At 36.3% G+C, this 19597-nt stretch overlaps 1 long non-coding RNA gene across 1 annotated transcript in view; it reads right to left on the reverse strand.

The window, feature by feature from the left end:
• Window positions 1–19597, reverse strand: part of LOC127385571 (uncharacterized) — a 309188-nt gene that overhangs the window by 213847 nt on the left and 75744 nt on the right. The window lies entirely within an intron of this gene.

The raw sequence follows: 19597 nt of genomic DNA on the forward strand, positions 1-19597 counted from the left end.
TTTGAGAATGTTAAAAAGTCCCACAGGGATTAGAGGCCACTAGAGACTTGTGCTGCTAACTTTTGCTGGTTGACATCTTCTTAAATTACCTAGGCAATTGGTTAATACTGAGGTAATAAAACTTGCTGCTCAAACTAAGCCAGTTAGAGCAATAAACTGAAAAACTGATTGAAAAGAACTACAAAAAGCCCTCACAATACTGAGAGTGCCATTCATCTGACCAAATCTGTGCATCCTGCAGTGCACAGAGGCCTTTTGCTCCCTTTTTACAATCAGTAGAGGGAAATAAGTACTTTTTATGGAGTGATTTATCTCACTGTAATGCAGGGTGAGATTAACCCTCCCTTAAAAATGCCAGTTTGTCTTCACTGATTGTAAAGGGAGCCAAAGACAAAAAGCTCACACGTTACCAGGTGAATCTCACCTTGAAAGATCTGGGCATAAAATGTCAGCTGAAATTTGATATAACTGTTTGCAAAGAGGGATATAGGATAAACAATCTTAACTTTGCATACACAATACAGAGTATCAACTAGCTATTAGCACTCAGGAAAGTTATCTTACAATTATAGTCCATCATTTCACGAAATGTCATTTCAGTGCTCAAGGGCAATAAAACCCAAATCAAATTCACTAATTAAGCAAAGATAGTGAATACAATCAATATCATCATGCCACTGTGCTATCTCAGCAACCTGAATCTTGTCCGTAGTTGTGGTCCATCCTTCCCAAGAACTGTAAATAAGAAATAGGAAATATCCAGAGAAGCTGACAGAGATGATCAAGCTCTGGAATGAGACCAGAAGCCTCCAGTCTGAAAAAAAAAACCAAAGTGTCGAGGGACCAGTGATAGTAGAGTATAAAATAGAGTGTGCTATTAAAAAAAAGTTAAAAGTCAGATACCACTCACTGTTTGTTGTTTTGTTTGTTGTTTTTTTTTTTTAAATATACAATAATTTATATTTAACTAGATTACTAGAATGAAAAGTGTAGTAGATCCAAAACAAAGAGCTTTTCCGCACAGCTGTTGTTAAGGTGGGGAGTCCATTGTTGCAGAGGGCTGCGGACTACAAAGATGTCTATCAACTCAAAGAGCAATTTGAAAAAAATAACAGAAAAAAAAAAAAAACAACAAAAAAACCCCAAAAAAGCCCACACAAGTGCCTCTAAAACAAACAAACAAAAAAACTCTGTGATTTTTCCCTGTAATTCTGTAAGATGCAGTATTCAGGTTGTTGGGAGAACATAGTGGAGGAAGGGGAAGAAGGGTTCCTGTGATTTTGCCTTGTCATTATATTTAGTTATTTTTTTCCAGGTCACTCCCATAGACAGTGCACTAAAGGAAATTAATTATAGTCTGACACAGTAAATCTGTTCTCACATGCTTTTGTAAACTTTTTGACCTAATATTTCTTGATACATTTTCCAAGGGAGATATAGTCTATCACCTTTCAGTTTGAACTATTACCCCTCATCTTATCAGTCCATGCCCTTTTAAAAAGTTCCTCCCCTAGCTTTCTTGTAGCCCTTTCAGGTACTGGAAGGTGCTCTAGGGTCTCCACAGAGCCTTCTCTTCTCCAGGCTGCACAGGTCCTACTCTCTCAGCCTGTCTTCCTAGGTGAGGTGCTCCAGATATGATGTAAACATTTATTCTGTCAAGTTGTATGGACGGTGCATATTAGCAAAGGTGAAAAAATGAGATTGTTGTAAAAGTGTTGTCATTATAAAAATTAAAATGTTAAAAAGAAACAATGCTCACTATGTATTCTCAGATTTAAATTCTTCATAAAGCTACCCAGGAAGTATTCTGACCTGCATGCAGTACTGATTACAATATGCTAAATAACAGGCCTTATAACACACCGAGGTAAGTTTCATCTATTCCTGCTGAAATCCAAGAGTTCTGAAAGAACACAGCACCTGGCAAGGTCAGGCTAAAAGATAAGTTACCACAGGCTTTCTCTATTGCTTTGTTTGAGAGTGATTTGAAGAGGAATTCTCTTTGAATGCAAGCATAACATTTACTAGAGCTCTGTTCCTGGAGGTTAATATCATATTGCTTGCTAGAAGTGTTTTTGTGTACAACTTGCACTTCACATCACTGACTAAATCCATAATCAGACATTTCCATTTCTTAGAATATTTCTTTACTGGCCAGACAAGAGATCATATACTAAGGTGTGTTCCCTTGCTGCTCTGCTACTGGCAGGTGGGATTGAATGGAGACAAATCCCTGTTTCTCCTGCTGCCAAAGACTGTATTACTCACAAGATGACAGAAATCTGCACAGAACCCTCAGAAATGATATGCACTTATGACTGACCCTTGTCACATGCAGGAGAGCAACTGGCCATCAAGATACTCTTGCCATGCAGGGGGCAATACTAATGGACTGAGTTATCAACTCAGTAAGCGAAGACCATTCACAGATGAACAGAAGCCCAAGGGAGCAGATAAAAGGGAAGGTATCTGTATTCAGATTACTGAACACTGTGCTTCCTCTGGAGTAGCCGCAATGTCGTTTCCTTTTCATTTTTACATTTGAGTTTGATCACAACTTGTGCAGATGTTGTTTCATGCTTCAGGTGTGTAAACCAACTAATTTTAAGGATGTCCATGGGGCCTGCCTCTTTTAGCACTCTGAGCAGCTTTTCACACTTCTACTGTCTATAGGCTTTGGGAAATACTGCTATATATTTGAAGATGCTTTTGTGAAGTGGCCTGGAAGCAGGAATTCTTTTCTGTCATTTTAGTAAATTTAGACTTCAACTGAAAATAAGTAAGTCAGATTTTTCCGTTTTAAAACCTACCGAGTATTTCCTCTGTAGTTAATCAACACGAACAGTATGGATCACTAACAATTGAACTGTACACATTAAAAGTCCTTTCATCAAATTATATTTATGGGAGCAACTACCTTAGTGAAAGACAGGACAAAACAAGATTATCAGGATACAATAAGGAACTAAGGCTCATACACAGAAATGAAACAGAGATGTCTAAATTTTATGGGCATCTGGAATAATCCAAATACATTTCAGTGGTGAGCTTAATTAAAAATTACATATACCATATCAGTAATAGTTGTATATACAGTTGTATATATATATTTTAAAAAGTTGTATATGTAGCTGCATATATAAAAAAAATAGTCCAGAGGAAATCTCAGGTCAGTGGAGATGAATTTGGGGTCTGAAAATGACTGAATGCTGTTGGAGACTGAAGTGTCAGTGACTTAAGTAGCAACTCTGAAGTTGAGAGCAGTTCTGAAAGGTGCTGAAAGTTGAACTTGCTGGGGGTACTGTTTATGAATGAATCTGTCAGAGGAACAAACAACCAACATCTTAAAAGCCAACAGCTGCTTGTGGGAAAGAGAAGGTGGAATAGAGATTCAATTGCCTCAAATGTCTGTGTGCCTCTGCTTGGGAAATTCACCTACATCAAACCTTAAGAATAAGCAAGAACTTCTGCTTTGGGTTGCAGATTGCAACATGCAGAGTCCAGTTTTAAGAATTGTGGACTCTGCTGCTGTAACTAATTTCATGGTCACACTGTATTATTTATCCAAATCTCTGTATTCCTTACTACTACTTACATCTGAAGAATTGCTTGAGAGTTGATTAATTCCCAGCCAGATTATTTTTAACTATTTAACATTATAGGGCTAGACAATCTGCAGAACAGTCAATCTAGTTCTTTGTACTAAGTAGGAAAAGTGTATAAAATCTTCTTTGACAATTGTGTGTCACACCTGTCAAAAATCTCTAATAAGGAAGGGTTTTATATGTTGTAATACTGGCTATCTCCTACTCTTTACTTTTCAGGAAAAAAAGAAATGCAATTCATGTCAGTGTTTCTCTGTAGATCATGTTTTCTGATTTTCCGATCATTGGTGATTTCCTCTATTTTCTCTATTACTGTGTGCCAACTAAAGCACAATAATTACTTTAGACCTCTCTGAGAGTCCTATAATTTTATATAATTTAAGTATTAAATATACATCTAGCTTATTTGTAAAGATATCCCATTATGAAAAAGCAGAATAATTATCTTTGACCTCCTGATATTCCCATTAACACATTTTTACCTACAATTCACTTTTTTTTTTTTTCTTTTTCAATTATAGCACATCAAATAATCTATATTCACATTTTAGTATGGATGACAAATTTTAGAAATGGATTTCCATATGTTTCCATCTATCATTCTTTTTGTAATCATTAGAGAGTAGTCTCAGAATAGACACATTGCATTCTTCTAGGATGAAACTGGCCTGGAAGTTGTGTCCAGAAGTGTGAGTGCTTCAGCTGCTACCTGGTTTTATGGTCACAGGAAGGACCAACTCGCCATAATCTGAATTTACTGCCTCCTGCAAACACTTTTTATGCTGATTTTGTGGTTTCAACATTTTTACTCTATAGAAATCCTTTATTCTGGGCTGTACTACTTGCTAATTTAAACATACGTATTGTGGAATTTCACTTATTTCAGGCTAACGGGCACAGTTGTGTCAGAATCCTCTCAAGTTTGAAATAATCCTACATACAAGCTCTTCTGGAGATCCAAGTTTAAGTGACCTAGTGTTACAATGGCAATTGAGGGCAGAATGAAGAATTGAACATAAATACCCCAAATCATAAGCCACTAGCTCTACCCTTCTCTCTGTCACATTAGCAAAGTGGACTTTGTGGGGGTTTTGATTTGTTGTTTGTTTTCTTCCCTAAAGCTGTCAGATGAAATTAAGTAGGGACATTCCATATGATGAACTGGTATTGCAGGGAATAAATAAGCCTTGATGGGCATAGGTTTTTCCTGTTAGATGTACTGTGTGTTTTCTCAGTACTGAGGAGAACTTTCCCTTCTATTTTTCATGTGTTAGTAATTTTGCTGGAATTTCTGTGTCAGGAGACCAAGATTAAGCACCAGGAAATGTTATTTCAAGTAATATTTTAATCAAGAATCTTCCATATAATACTGTAGTTGTACTGGACCAATTTTTTATTAGTCAAGTACCATTACACTATTGCAACAGTAATCTGATTTTACAATACAATAAAAGTTGGACCAAAAGAAACATTAAGTGTTATTTGTCAAGAAGAGTGATCTTTATTAGATCTGACCTTTCTTTAAGTCAACACAACAGAAAGGTGAGTGTCATTTATGTACTTGTAAAGATTAATTTTCCTTGCAGTAAGCAAAAGATGAGTCTCTCAGGGGGCTTAAAATTCTCATTGGAAATAATTGAATCTCATTACCAAAGATGCCCTACAAAGCTGTTATGATTTGCCCCGATCATCTATTAAAAGCATGTTCCTACTCAGAGCACTACCTTTCCAACCTCTGCTGCTACATAGTATAGAACTAGTGAATTGACCTTTTATGAAGAATTAAAACACCATGTAATTAAGTTTTTTCTATGCACAGGGGTAAGATTTAATGAAACTGTGAGGTTAAATGTCAATATGTGCTTTCAAGTTGTTGTTTTTGTTGTTTTTTTTATATTATAGTTCTTGGCTTTCAGATGTTAATGATAAACTTTCTATAACCATTTTGTTTAAAAAAAAATAAATTGCAAATTTGTTCTGCAGTGCACAACAAGGTCCAATTTCACTTTTTGAGCAACCCCAATCAATGAAGAATAGCTCTGAAATGCAAAACCACAAGCTGTGCTGGAGATCATTTTATGATTCTGATCCAAAATCCATTGAAGCAGATGGAAATCTATTGTACTCAACGTTGCATAATTTCCACATATCTGTTTCTGGACAGTTACACTTTAACATCCAGAGCATCTCTGTGTAAGACCTCTAGATGGTAATAAAAATCTTTTTGCAAGACCAATAGTTGATTTCCACACCTCTGAACAAAAGAGATTACCCTAGAAATGGGCTTGTGCAGATAATAATTGCATCAGTGATTTAAGTCTTATTAAAAGGAGTATTATTTTCCCTATATCTTACTGATACTTGAAATGCAGAGAAGAGTCTCCCATTTCTCATTTAAATTTTTTCTGTTTGCAGTTCAAGATCTTTCACTAAGATCTTGATTTTTAGGGTATAAAAGGGTGTTCTCTCGTGTTTACCTGAGAGCGCCAGACCCAACTAGGAACAAGTTGCAGCATAGCAGGCACTAAGAGTTGCTTCCTTTTGTCTACTGCAGAAGCTGAATATATATCTTGATTGAATTAGACCCATAAATATTAGCTCCTAGACCACAGCTACTATTGCGTCTCAGCATCATATCAAATTAATAACCGTCACCTACCCAGACTATAATCTGCCTAAACTGACATGCACTGTGTTTAATAGATAATTCTAATTAAGACAATTAAGAAAGATCATGTTTCTAGGGCAATTTTGCATTTGTTTTTGAAAATACATTGACTAACATACTTTAAGCAGTTCTGAAATCTTTGTACAGCTGGATGTGCTGTGGAATTTATCAAAGCCACAGTCCTATTTTATCAGCTGGTTTACCTCATACATTCTCTGATATATTCCAGCAATTTTCATTCACATCTCACCGAAAAAAACCCTAAACCGTCCTACAGAGCTTATCAGACCAGAGCTATAACCAGTTTTCCATATGTATCAGGACAGAAATTGAATGTGTATACATCACTTAGAAACAGTAAGCTGTTATAACGTTGTCTATAACTGTGGCCTAGCACATGGTGTCACAACATATAAAAAGGCCAATGGATTCAAAACCTATCTTTTCAGGTTTTCAGGGAAAGTATTTTTTATTATAACCAGTGTCACTGTTTGACTCAGGTCCGACAACAATACTCTTGATCCCCTCCCCCTCCCACCCAGGTAGGGAAGGAGAGAGAGAAAAAGAGAGAGACTTGGCTGGATTGAAAACTAAACTACACAGCTTTAATTAAACACTAATGATATAAGAAAATATATACAATTATATACAGGTATGTTCAGGTATGTGGAAGAGCCTCTCGCCTCCCCTCACCCCCAGAAACTCCCACCACACTGCCCTGAGCTGGAACAGTCCCGAGAAATCCTTGAGCTGCTGCTGGAGAAAGCAGAGAGTGATGAGGGTCAGGAGAGCTGGAGCCTGGGGGTCGATGGTGATGGATGGAGTCCTCTCCGGACGCCGGCCATGGAGGGAAGAGAAGGGAAGAAGAAGCAGGAAGAAAGTTGTCTTCTGTGATCTCTGACCTTCCTCTGAGCTTATGTAGATATATGGAATGGAATATCTCTGGCCAATTTTGCTGTCTGTCTAACTCAGCCTCCTATGGGGCGGGGGGGGACAGGGGGTGTGTGTGTGTGTGTCATAGATCTCCCCGTAGTGTCTGAACTGGCAGAGTGAAGGTGAGACCTTGAAGCCCCAGCAGTTAGAAAAACATTCCAATGCCTTATCAGCCTTAGCTAGTACAGAATGTTGCTAGTTAAAAGAAAGCTCACTGAAGGAAAAAAAGAAAAAAAAAAATCAGTAAAAGGAAAATTGGCTTCATTCTGGCTCAATCCAGGACAACCAGCAGTAGAGAAGTGCTTTTGGGAAGCTTTACAATAACAGCAGTCTCCAACACATGAATCTGGTCCCAGTAGAAAATTACAAAGTATTAGGGAAAGAATGTTGTCAGCTATAATTATTACGTCGCTTGTGGGCTCCTGGAAGCTGCAGCAAATTAATTCTCAGTTAGAAAACTTGGACATCCAGCACCATGTATGAGGTAGAACAAAATTACATAAAGTTAAAGGAATCCTAAGGAAAAGCCCCCACAAACTATTCCCTTTCTCTGTCTTTCAGAGATGTGTGCCTCCAGTTGGCCACTCAGTGCTTTTTCTCTGACATTGAGTTTGCTGTATTAAATGGTTTGGCTTGTATTCTGCATATTACCTGTGCATTTTTCCCTCTTCTATACAAATAATCATGGAAATGGGAAGAATGAGAACATTAAGGATGCAGGCTTTCTGTAATCTGATATTTTAGATAAAAATTCAGGGAGATCTTCCAGTGTGACATGAAGAATCTGATTAAGACCTTAGCAGCATCACTACAAAGTACAGAGTCTAATTAATAATTGGAGGATTCTTTCTCCATTTTCCCTGACACCATTTCCCAAGGCTGAGGTGTGTCTTTTAAATTCATTCCATCTAATTTCATTCCATCAGAAGGGAAATACCAGGCACTCCTAAGAAAGTTGGCAATAGTGAGGTTAGAAATTCTGAGATAGGTGGCATCTGCTAACTTGCACAATACAATGGCATTGCCCAGAAGAGAAAATTATACAAAAATGAAAAGATTGCTCATGTGGCAAAGATGAATGCTGATTTTTTGGATGACATGTAATGAATGTTTCTCAATAGCAACAAAAAGATAGTTCTAAATTTCTGGAACTTTTTATGTTTGGTTTGTTTTCTTTTAAGCAAGCAAAAGAGTGTTGTCTTTATTAATTGAATGGAAATCTTCAAGACCTTCCTTAGAATGCCATTAATTCCTAATTTGAATATTAATTATAAATGACTAATAAATCTGTTGGAAAGTGACTTCAAAACCCAACTTGATATGAGTATCCCAGAAGAGAAACAAGAAACCCAGGCAGGGAAAAATTAGACCAAACATTATCTCTGACAGAGCAATTTTCATCTCTACATGTGAAAATACTTTACAAAGGAAGTTAATTATCATTATTACCACTTTCCTTTCAGATTGGTAAGCTCAGCCAGGAAGACATTATATAACTCAGCAAAGATCCAAGCTGAAAAGTGAGACAAAGAACCTGTATCTCTCTGAATATCTGCCTGTTTGTTTGTAACTCAGCCAACCATGAAATAAGAGAAAAATATTTCAGGTAATGGAAATGTAACAATCAGCACATCACAGCTAATGTGTCAAAATACACCCAAAGTGGCCATCTTTGGTTAGAGCTGTCCATTTTTTCCTAGGTGTGAACTGTCAGATGAAAGAGCAGGACATGAGGGCCACTTTACATTATTATACTTGGACCAGCTTTTGATAAAATTATGCAGCTAATATTCAGTAATGACATAAAAAGACCCAGCTTTTGAATAAAAAATTCTTATAGTGTGATCAGAGTAAATTACTTCTTTGTATTATTTGTAACTCCTTTTTTTTTTTGTTTCATTAGCAATGTAGAAGGTATTTTTTATTAGGATTTTAAGTCAGTTGTTGCATATCTCTAATTCCACCTGCACAATTGCATAGTGTTGCATACCTTAGAAGATCAAAAGCTGCATATGAGGAGGATAGAAGAAATCTATTGGTTTGTATTGTGTTGTTCTTTTCTTGCAACTTCAGCAATAATACCTTTTCTTGATGTTGTTCTTTAGAAAAAAAAATTGTTTATTCTGAGATTAATAGCAGCCAATAACATAAAATCACAGGCACACGTGATACTAGAAATTGCAGACTCCAAAAACATCCTGGTTCTTTATTTTGTGTTGCCTCCTTTACTTTTAACTGCTTTTTATAGACTGTTCATAGTATAGTTACAAAGACATCTTTCCTTCTGCAAAGCCATGAAGTATTGCAGTCTTCAGTCTAAACTCTCTCCCAAACCATTCAGCAAGAGCTGTGGTGACAGATTTTTCCATAAATGTGTGTCTTCTATAAAACTTTTACAATTAAACATCAGCTTGCTAGTAGATCTTGCAAGCTGTCTGTGCAAGTCTGCCTGGGAGTAGAGAGGCACTGTGAAAGAGAATAAATCATTAAGCACAATTTTCTCTCTTACTAGATCCTTTTAGAAGAAGTATCTGCTTCACTCAGTGTACCTTCCTTACAGACTATTTTTTCTAGCTTTCTTCTTTCTCTGGTTTTCTTCCTCTTATATGTATTTTTTTTAATGCATATATTTCTTGTTCCATCATTTTCTCCTCTCATTCATGTCATTGATGTTTTATTATCCTCATAGCACTGGGGCTGTCAGATAGCATGTTACCATTACAAGTCTGACTTCTGTTTTCTGTAAAAACTTCCATTAAAATAGAATGAAAATGTTCATGTTCTGAAGGAATCCAATTGTTCCTTAAACTCTGCTTATCATGACTTGTGTTGTCTGATGATTACATCTGCTGATAGTAATAGTATTTGTAAATAACACAAGATCCCGTTGCAGATTTAGACCTTGGTACCACCCTGGAGTTGCTCAGTGTCAGCACAAATGTTCCAGAGTCTTCTTAGTGCCATGGAAAGTGCTTGGACTCCTGATCTTCTTACAGCATTCATAATTCAAGCAGTTTTGGAAGAAGCAATGAACAAATATCAAAATACACTAGCTGATGACGAGAAGCGGAACAGCTTGAGCTCACAGCCCATGAGCTGAAAGTCCAGCTACTTTTATCATCAAACCAAAACTAAGCTTTAGTTAATCCTCTGTTAGCAACATGTATAAGCTCCTTAAACACTCTGAGGTGTACAACGGAGTATGATTTTGTGAAAGGCACTTTTCATATTGTGTCTATATTGATTCATAATCAAGCAGATTGTGATGGATTCAGTTATGACCTCTGGTTATCAATGAACTGCTCTTGTGATCAAGGATTTTTATTAGGAAGCAATATTAGTAGGGGAAACATCTAGTTCTGAGAGCAACTCAGCTTTCAGAAACAAATGCTACAAAAAATAATAACCTACAACAGTTACATTATTCAAGAATTAATAAGAAGTTCTTTTTATTTCACTGCATTTTCCATCTTGACCCAGGTAAATACAAGTTCAACCATTTGCTCTCTGATGGTGTCAGAGGCTGACATTTTAGGAATAACCTCTGAAATTAGTGCACTCTTGCAGACCCCTGTAAGCACTTCATGTAGGTCACCTTAAATGAGAGGAATTTTGAGGGGTCTTTATAGTTCAGTTCTATTCTAGAGCTTTTATTGTAACTCTTCAAAAACCAAATAAGGGAAAACAAACAAACAAACAAACAAACAAAAAAAACACCCTACGTAAATAAAGAAGGCTACGTCAGTCCTCAATGTAACATTGGGAAAGTTTTAAATTAGGGCTAAAGTATTCCTTTGTATACATTTCCTTTTTTTCCCTGGCCTTTCCATGGTTATGATCCTCTTTAGTCTTTTGTTTGGTTTCTTTTTACTTATTAGCCCTAGTTTTCATCATTCGCTAACATCAGTTCTCTGCCTGCAAGATATGCAGCACTTAATTTTAGTTATAAAATGGAGTGAAGATGGAGATTTCAGATCCTGTACCCTTAGGGTTTTCCTCCACTAGTACTTTGACTTCACACCAACACTGTTTCCTTTTTCAGTGAGGTCTCTTGGTTGATGTTCCCACCTAAGTCACAAAGTACTTCAAAAGTAGGCTGCACTGGAAAGAAATATTGAAAACATCTTGACTAAGATATTTTATTTAGAAGGACCTTTTCATATACTCTAGCTAACATTTGTGAAGCATGTATCTACTCTAACGAAGGGAGCATGCAATGGCAACAGAAGACAGTGACATGATGTTGAAGAATACGGGATAAATGTGGATGTTTGTTGCTTTTAAAAAAGCAAGATAATCACATAAAGGATATCTAAATTAAGTAAATGTACCATGTGGGGAAAAAATTAACCACAAGGAAAACATATGGATAGTTGTAAATGAGATTTAAATACTAATTATAGTAATAGACTTTCACTTAAAACTCATGATCAATTTTATTGAGCCTATGTGAAGAAGAAACATAGCCTCAATTTGAAAAGATGATAGCATTGGCAGCAAAGCTATTGCAAGAAGTTCACAGCCCCAGTCCATCCCTCACTGTTTCCTGCTTCTCATTTGCTGATCTGTGAGGCAATTAACCACAAACCCACAAACAGCTGTATTGACACAAGAGAGACCAAGTCAAACAGCATCGTAGAAGAGAGGAGTGTAGGAATATCCTAAGATGCCTTTGTATGCCAAGCAAGTGCCTTTTGAAACTATATCCTGAAGAGGAATTTAAAACATGGTGATAAATTATCTGTACTAATACTTTAGGCTGCCTGATATGAAACCTGTAATATTGAGTTACCTTGGCAGCTCTGATTAAGATTCAGAAAAGCCAAGTGTTAAGTAGAAGATTGTATAAGGAACCCTCCACTGTCCCCTGAGCACATCCTGGGGCTGTACTTATGTGTATGAGTCTGCCTGGGATGGAGTTAATTTTCTTCATAGCAGCCTGTATAGTGCAGTGGTTTGGATTTGTGACCAAAATGATCACAGGGGTATCTTCTACCATATTACATTGTGCTCAGCAATTAATGCTGTAGGAAAAAGGAGGAAGGGTGTGTGTGTGTGTGTGTGTGTGCATTTGTAGTTATGACATTTGTCTTCCCAGGTAACTATTACATGTGAGGAAGACCTGCTGTCATGTAGATGGCTGAACAGTTGCCAATGGGAAGCAGTGAATGAATTCTTTGGTTTGCTTTGCTTTATGTGTCAAACTGTTTTAAGTCAGCCCACAAATTTTCTCTATTTTACCCTTCTGATTTTTTCCCATCCCATTGGGACAAAGCAAGCTGCTGTCGAGGGGCTTAGCTGCCACTGCTGGGGTTAATCTACAGAATTATGTCATATTAATTTACTCAGGGGTTTACTCTGTCTGAAGAGTGCCCTAATCGTTGGTCATAGTGCCTTTTGCAATCTCTCTCCAGAGTTTCCCCAGTCTGTGTATGCACTCCGTATCTGTCCCATTGGTCAAACTCTCTGTTTGCAAAAGGACTTACGGACAAATTCTCTGGAAAAGTGATCTTCCACAAGTGCAGTGATGTGTAAGAAGACCTGGGAAGGAGCTTTTCAACTTTCATACTGAGAAAGGCAGAATGGTTTTCTGCAAAGCAACTGTTTTATAAAGGAGGGCACCATACTCTTTTTTTATATATTTTCAAGTGACAGTAACCTTGGCATTATGCTTTGCAAAGAGCTTAGTCCTTCCAGTGATGAGGTTAGCTTTGCTTTGGTAGATTTTTTCCAAAGCTTTTCATGCAAGGCAGTGCCTCAGCTGGTGTTTCCATGCAGGGTAAGATTGGCTGCAATCTTGCTGTTCTTTACCTGTTAAACCAGTGGATACCTACAGAGAGACAGGTAAGAACAAATGCACAGAGAGGCACCTGCTGACTGCAGGTATAGGGTCTATTTGCTTACATGTAGGGATCTGTATAAAAATAATAGTTTTAGGCTCCCATAAAACCCAAGAGGTAATGGATAATTAATTTGTAACATCTTAAAATGGGTGTTTAAAAGAGACCAGATAAAAATATCTTTAAAATTCTTCCTAAACTTGAGGCAGAATAATACAAAGCATTAGTGGATCTTTTTTTTCTGATCTGGTCTCAGCTTAGGTGCATGAAGACTGTATATGCTGAAATTTGGAAAACATAACTATATATATAGAAGATGTCACCAATCACCCTTAAAAAGAGGCACAAAGGAAGTATATGTAAAGTTTTGAGGAATTTTAATTCCAGAAGATGAACTAATTTGGTGACTGTCTGCATTTTATTTACTGAGAGGATCAAATTATTTGGCTGAACTTCAAATGCAAAGCTGTATTTGATGGCTTGTCCTAAAAGCCTTAAAAGCATTTACACTTTAAAGAACTGAAGACCTTCTTTAATGTCCCTGGGACTTCAGTTTACAACATACTGAATTGGCTTAAACAGTGATGCAGGCTGAAATCCAAGTGCTCCTTTAGTGTCCACTTCTGCATCATGCAACGTGTCAGCACCCCTATTCAAAATCAGCAAGTATGGTACATAAAATATCAAGGGCAAAATTGACCCTTTGCATGACAGTCGTGAATCTTATTTAATGGCACGTGCACTGATAAAAATAGCAAGACAAAAGCTTCATTTTCAAAAGAATCTGAAACACACTTTTGAATATTTATTAATACACCAGATCTTTGTGTCTTGTGCAAAACCAGCATGGCACTAGCTCACATACAGTGTTCAAACTTCACTGTTTTATTCAACCAACATATGCAGCTGTGTTTCTAACCCACTCTCTTTCAGTGGTATCAGTTCATCATCATCTGGGAGTCATGAGGGAACTGTGTTTTTCTCCATTAGATGTTTTATAAGCAAATATATCCCATAGATAATAACAGGAAAACAAACAAAACCTTCTAAACATTTTGAATAGATAAAGTAGCTATGTGGCTTTTTCTGAATAAATGGCACTCAAAATAAGCCCAAATTTATATGTGACATTCCCCCCCCCTCCACCCCCCTTTCTTTTTTTAAATACAGTCAAGGTATGTTGTCATAAGTTCTGACCTTCCACAGAAGATTTCACAAGTCAGAGAGTAGGGAGGTTTATGGTTTCTGATGTGTTATTATATAGTGCAATGAGATTTTTGTTTCTGATGTTTTTGAGCCATCTCAAACAAACAAACATCAAAAACATGGTTTATATCTTAATCAACTCACTGCTTTTGAGATGTTTTGATGAGTGCCTAGTTCTGCTTTTACAAAAAACACCAATGTTAATACAACAGTCTCTCTACTGTTTTCCTCTTAGTATTTCCATCAGTCATTATTACTTTTCATTTACTCGATTTCATTACTGAACCAGAAAGATTAAAGGGGGTGTTACCAAGTATTCACCTATGTGTTGACTTGGGTCCTCTCAGAATCTCTCCATCTCTGTGCAAACATTCCAAGTGACAGAGACACTTTCACATTCTCTCAGAGCCTCTGCCAGTGACTCCTCATCATCGTCTTTAGAAATATTCATTTTATTTATAATTTGTGTTTATCTAGCTTTCAACTCCCAGACATGGGATTAAGTAATCCATCCTTCATTTTCTTGCAGGATTTCTGTTGCCTTCTTCTATGAAGATCAGACAATAGAACCAACACACAGTAGACCTATCTACTGAGTAAACAGTGTTCATTTGGACACTGTCTGTCAACTAGTATAGGAAAATTTTCTTTACATCTATGATGTGATGTAAACAACTGCCATTTATAAAGAGAAATGGTGGCTTGATCATGGATTGTGAAATTCCACACAGAACAAATTATTTTTATATCAAATGCTTTTTTTAAGTTCAGAAGAAAAAAAAACATAATTAGATCCAGAAGGTGAAAACTGAAACTATGTAAACTAATTTCAGGCTACAGAACTTTTAGTAAAATAAATAAAAGTCCATCATGCATCTTTCAGCACTTCAAATCATGGCTGAGTGCCTCCTTCAACACATGGAAGTGCACTTTGCTAACCTGCGGGTTTGAAAGAAAAATTATTGGATGGACATCTGTTCCTGTGGTGTCATGGAAGCAAATTCAATAAACAGGCCAGTTCCTGCTGATGTCCAGTTGTTCAAAGAACTACTAAAAGAGGATAAAACTAGACAACTATGTAACCTATAAATAACCCTGACACAATTTTAATTTGTTATATTTGCTTGTTTGTTGTGGGTTTTTTTTCCTCCTGTTTGTTTTTTGTTGGTTTCATTTTGGGTTGTTTTGTTTTGTTTTTGTTGTGGGGTTTTTATGTTTTGTTTCTTTCCCCAAACAAAAACGGAATCTTTAGGTATAAAACAAACAAAGAGAGAAGCAAACAGCATTGTTTCATGGTTCAATTCATTTTGAGATACATAATTAAATTTCATGGGTCTGCATGGCCCATATGGTAATCCCTGATCTCTGTAACTGGAATTGCAATATTAGTTTTATCTTTTTTATACCAGTAAGGATGAAAACTTAAAAATACAAAACACTGATTACCAGTTTAAACTGGACAATGCCTCACTGTCAGCTCTGTGAGGGAGATTTTGTCCAAGTTTTGGGAAGGCTGGTGGAAAAAAAAAAGAGATCGGAAAAAGTTCTGTAGAACACATCTGTTTGATAGATGCTTTTTGTAGAATTACTTGAAGTGTACGTCCTATTGAATCAAACAAGGGTTCAAGAAAACCACAGGAAATTATTTTCAAATCCAATGGGCTTTCTTGGAAGAGTAATCAGTCTGCAGTTATTTCTACACAATTTCATCCATTTATATTTTTTTACTCCCTTTTCAGTTCTTTTTACTAAAGGAACCTTAAGAAGAGCTGCCATCCAGTGCTGCTGAAGTCTATGGTTCTTAGAAAAGAAAGTTTGTTTTGACATCTGAGGGTAGAGAGACCACATTGCTGCTGTGCCTTCTACGCAGCACTAGCAGACATCATGTGACAGCTCACAGGAGTGTGAGGTCCCATGCTCGACTACACAGAGCACCAACACAGAACATCCAGAGCATGTACAACAGATCTACAGATTCATTTCTGTTATGTTTTGAAATTTATTGAAGCATCAACTTTCTCACACCTTTTCTTATTTCCAGCCATGCAAGCATGAGAAGGGTGTCATTAAGCCCATGATTTCATACTGGTTTCCATTGTTGTTTCATACAGTACAACTGAATGGACAGAGATACCCAGATTGACACCTGGTCTTGTATGAAGCTTATCACTCACAGTAGATTTTTTCAAGACTACCTAGTTTTTCTCATTGCCAGAAGAGAATTATAGTCTCAGGAAAAGTTGCATTATAAATGTATATGAAAGCAAGTTTTAACTTTACAGGCAAGTTTAAAATTATATATACACTGAGGGAATTAATGTGGAAATTGCTAATTTACAGGAGGAGTGTTCGATCATGAATGTTGACTTTTACATTCTGTTGATATCTAGTATCAGCCAGGTGAGAAAGCAAAACCTCAAATTATTAAAATGTGCTCTGTCATGATTAGCCCTCAAAATAGTCAAACAACCCATAACTTGTTTAAAAGGACCAAAACCTCTCATCTGTCAATTCTTTTGTTTTGGACTTCTTGTATTAACTTGATGTGATAAATCGGAGTGGGACATTGTTGCTAAGAACAGAGAGTGCAGGTCCCTATGCAGTGATTCATCTCACTTATTTACTATGAAACAGTTTAAAGGAAAGAAAAATCACCCAACTCTCCACATCATCTATCTCAGTTCATATCTTAGGAGGATAATAATTACCAGTTCATACTTAGCCTTCCTTCATGTCAGATGAAAACTCCAGTGTTCTAGGGAGGATCAGAGATTCAGGTAGGAATCCTTCTTTGGATGAAAACTCCCACTTTATACAGAAGAAAAGATATTTTGTAAAAACTCTGATTGTATACTGATATTAAAAACCCCCAAAATATAGAATTTATTGCATTAATATACCTAAATTAAAGGTAATTTTGAGGGAATTTCTCTTCATTGCTAATAAACTCAGAGTTAATAGGTATGAAGACCATTACTTATGGCAATGTACAAATAATATTTCTGAAGGGCCTGGTCTCACATCCTTCTGATCATTCCCTCTCTAAATGCAACACAATTTCATAGGGAAAACTTCATCAAAGTTTTTTTAAGGTTTTCAGAATAATAGGAAACCTTCAGAAAGCTGCAAGTAAGAACTGAAAGTATACTTATATTACTATGAGTTCACTTTAGTTTGATATATTCAAAATAATTCCAGGCACTTGGAATAACAGTTTTTAAAATCACAATAATAAATGTTGAAAGGGAAAATACTAAAAATAAAAACTCTGCCTTAGGTAGGGCAAGAAATAATTTCATAAACAACAAGTCCAAGATTTGAAAACAAAAATGGAAATACCAAATTTGTGTTATTAATTTGCTTCTGAATAAACTTACTCCAAAGAGAATCATGAGGCAATCCAAAGGAGCATGTTTAACATACAGACACAGGAGGAGGAATTATTTCATCTGTGTTTCTGAAACAGAATTCATTATAAGATGACCTCTTGATTTTAAATAATGGCTTTCTTTCTTTTCCTCATTAAAAGAACTGCTTTCTACTGGGTCTTTCATCATTCACTTAGCTCAGAAGTTTGTGTATGTAAGCACAGTGAAAGGCATAGATGTCTATCCATAATCCATATGTTGTGTGAAATAGCTAATAGAAAGACTGATGATAGCTTAAAATGCCATTATATGGTGTTTTGTTTAAACCCCATAATATAACCTGGTTATTCAATAACCCTTTGTAAATAATTGCATACATTGGAGTCTTCACTATACAGATGCCCTACATTTTGGAACTGGGAGACTAAGGGATATTTTGACACAAACTTCATTTGGAGGATCAGAAGAGAAAACTGCTGAAGTAATTGCATTTGTTAAGCATTTTTAGTAGAGAATCTGATTTGTGTTTCAATCTCTACTAAAAAAAAAAAAAAAAAAGATTGTATTTTTTCCCATTTTCCTAGAGAACTTTCTACACTTTTCATTTCTGACTAAACCCACAATTTTATTTTGTTTTGCTTTCCCATTTCTACTTCACAGTCCCACATCTTAATTTGCTAACCATATGCTTCTCTGATCAAATCAGCAGATGTTTCTTCTCTTGAGCTTAGCCTGCAAATATCTCAGCAGTGTCAAAACAGCTATATGCCAGAACCACTAACTAAATTAAGTATGTAATGCAAACATATAAAACCAATTCTGAGTACTTGAAGCACAACATAGACTAGTTTTGTGTTAGTCTTTTCCTGGTCATTGAGCTGCTAAGTTAGCCAAATCTGCACAGAAAAACAAGCTGGGTCTCCACTGAGCGTTTCACTCTCTTCTAAATCTGTTGTTGGGATTTTCTTTGTTTGGCTGTGAGGTTTTTTAAAACCTTTATTATTGAGACAAATACAAATGAATCTGCCATTATTTGGTCACTGAGAACCAAACAGGTGGTAGGTAATTATGTTGAAACAATACTAGCTTAAGGCATCAGTTTGCCACTAAAAAGTTTTGACCAAGGCTTTGTTAGAACATGTTCTTCAGATTCTCATGTACATCTGACATTATTAATTGGTCAGGAGTTGAAGGCATTCAGCTCTGACTGGGTAAAAACAATCGTGTATGCCAACAGATAAATTCATAGATCTTTCCTAAACTTCTAGTAATTCTAAGTTCCAAGAAAAAAAATCTGTTATGCTGAGTCACTGTCTTATTGAATTGTGGTATGTTCTCCTGAGAGAAGTTGAGCTCAAGAAAGAAGTCTGAAAATCTTAATGAAACGGCACATTTTTTCCTGCACCTCTAGACACCCAGAAAAATAGAACTCTGATCAATAATTGAAGATATAGGAATAGAAATGGCAGGTTTAATAAACAGCATTCATGTAAAAGATGCTGCATAGGATATTCTTTCTTCTTGGAGTCGATGGCAACAGACTTTCCTTTTCATTCATGAGATGTGCATTGATAATCAACCCACCCATGAAAAGATAACAACAAGACGCAATATATAGTTAAATACACAATATTTCTTCTATCACAAAAGATTTCACTTTCTAGGAAGAGAAAACATCAGCAAGCTCAGAAATGATGAATACAATACAGTTTATTCACAGTGAGATGAGCAGTTCACTTTTGGCAGTTTCAGGTTATTGAGCTGAAGAAAATGGACACAGCTCCTTTCAAAGCTAAGAAATGTTCTTTGACAGGTGATTAACATGACAATCAAAAGAAGCACATTTCAAAAAGAAGCAGATAAAAAAATAATAATAAAAAACCCAACAAAAACCTAACATAAATATTCGATTTGTTGGGTCAAAACTTTTATGCTACTTCTAACCCTGTAAGTCAGGGGTCAGAGCTTGCAGTCCAA

Source organism: Apus apus, chromosome 1, assembly GCF_020740795.1.
Source record: "Apus apus isolate bApuApu2 chromosome 1, bApuApu2.pri.cur, whole genome shotgun sequence".
NCBI classification, from domain to species: Eukaryota; Metazoa; Chordata; class Aves; order Apodiformes; family Apodidae; genus Apus; species Apus apus.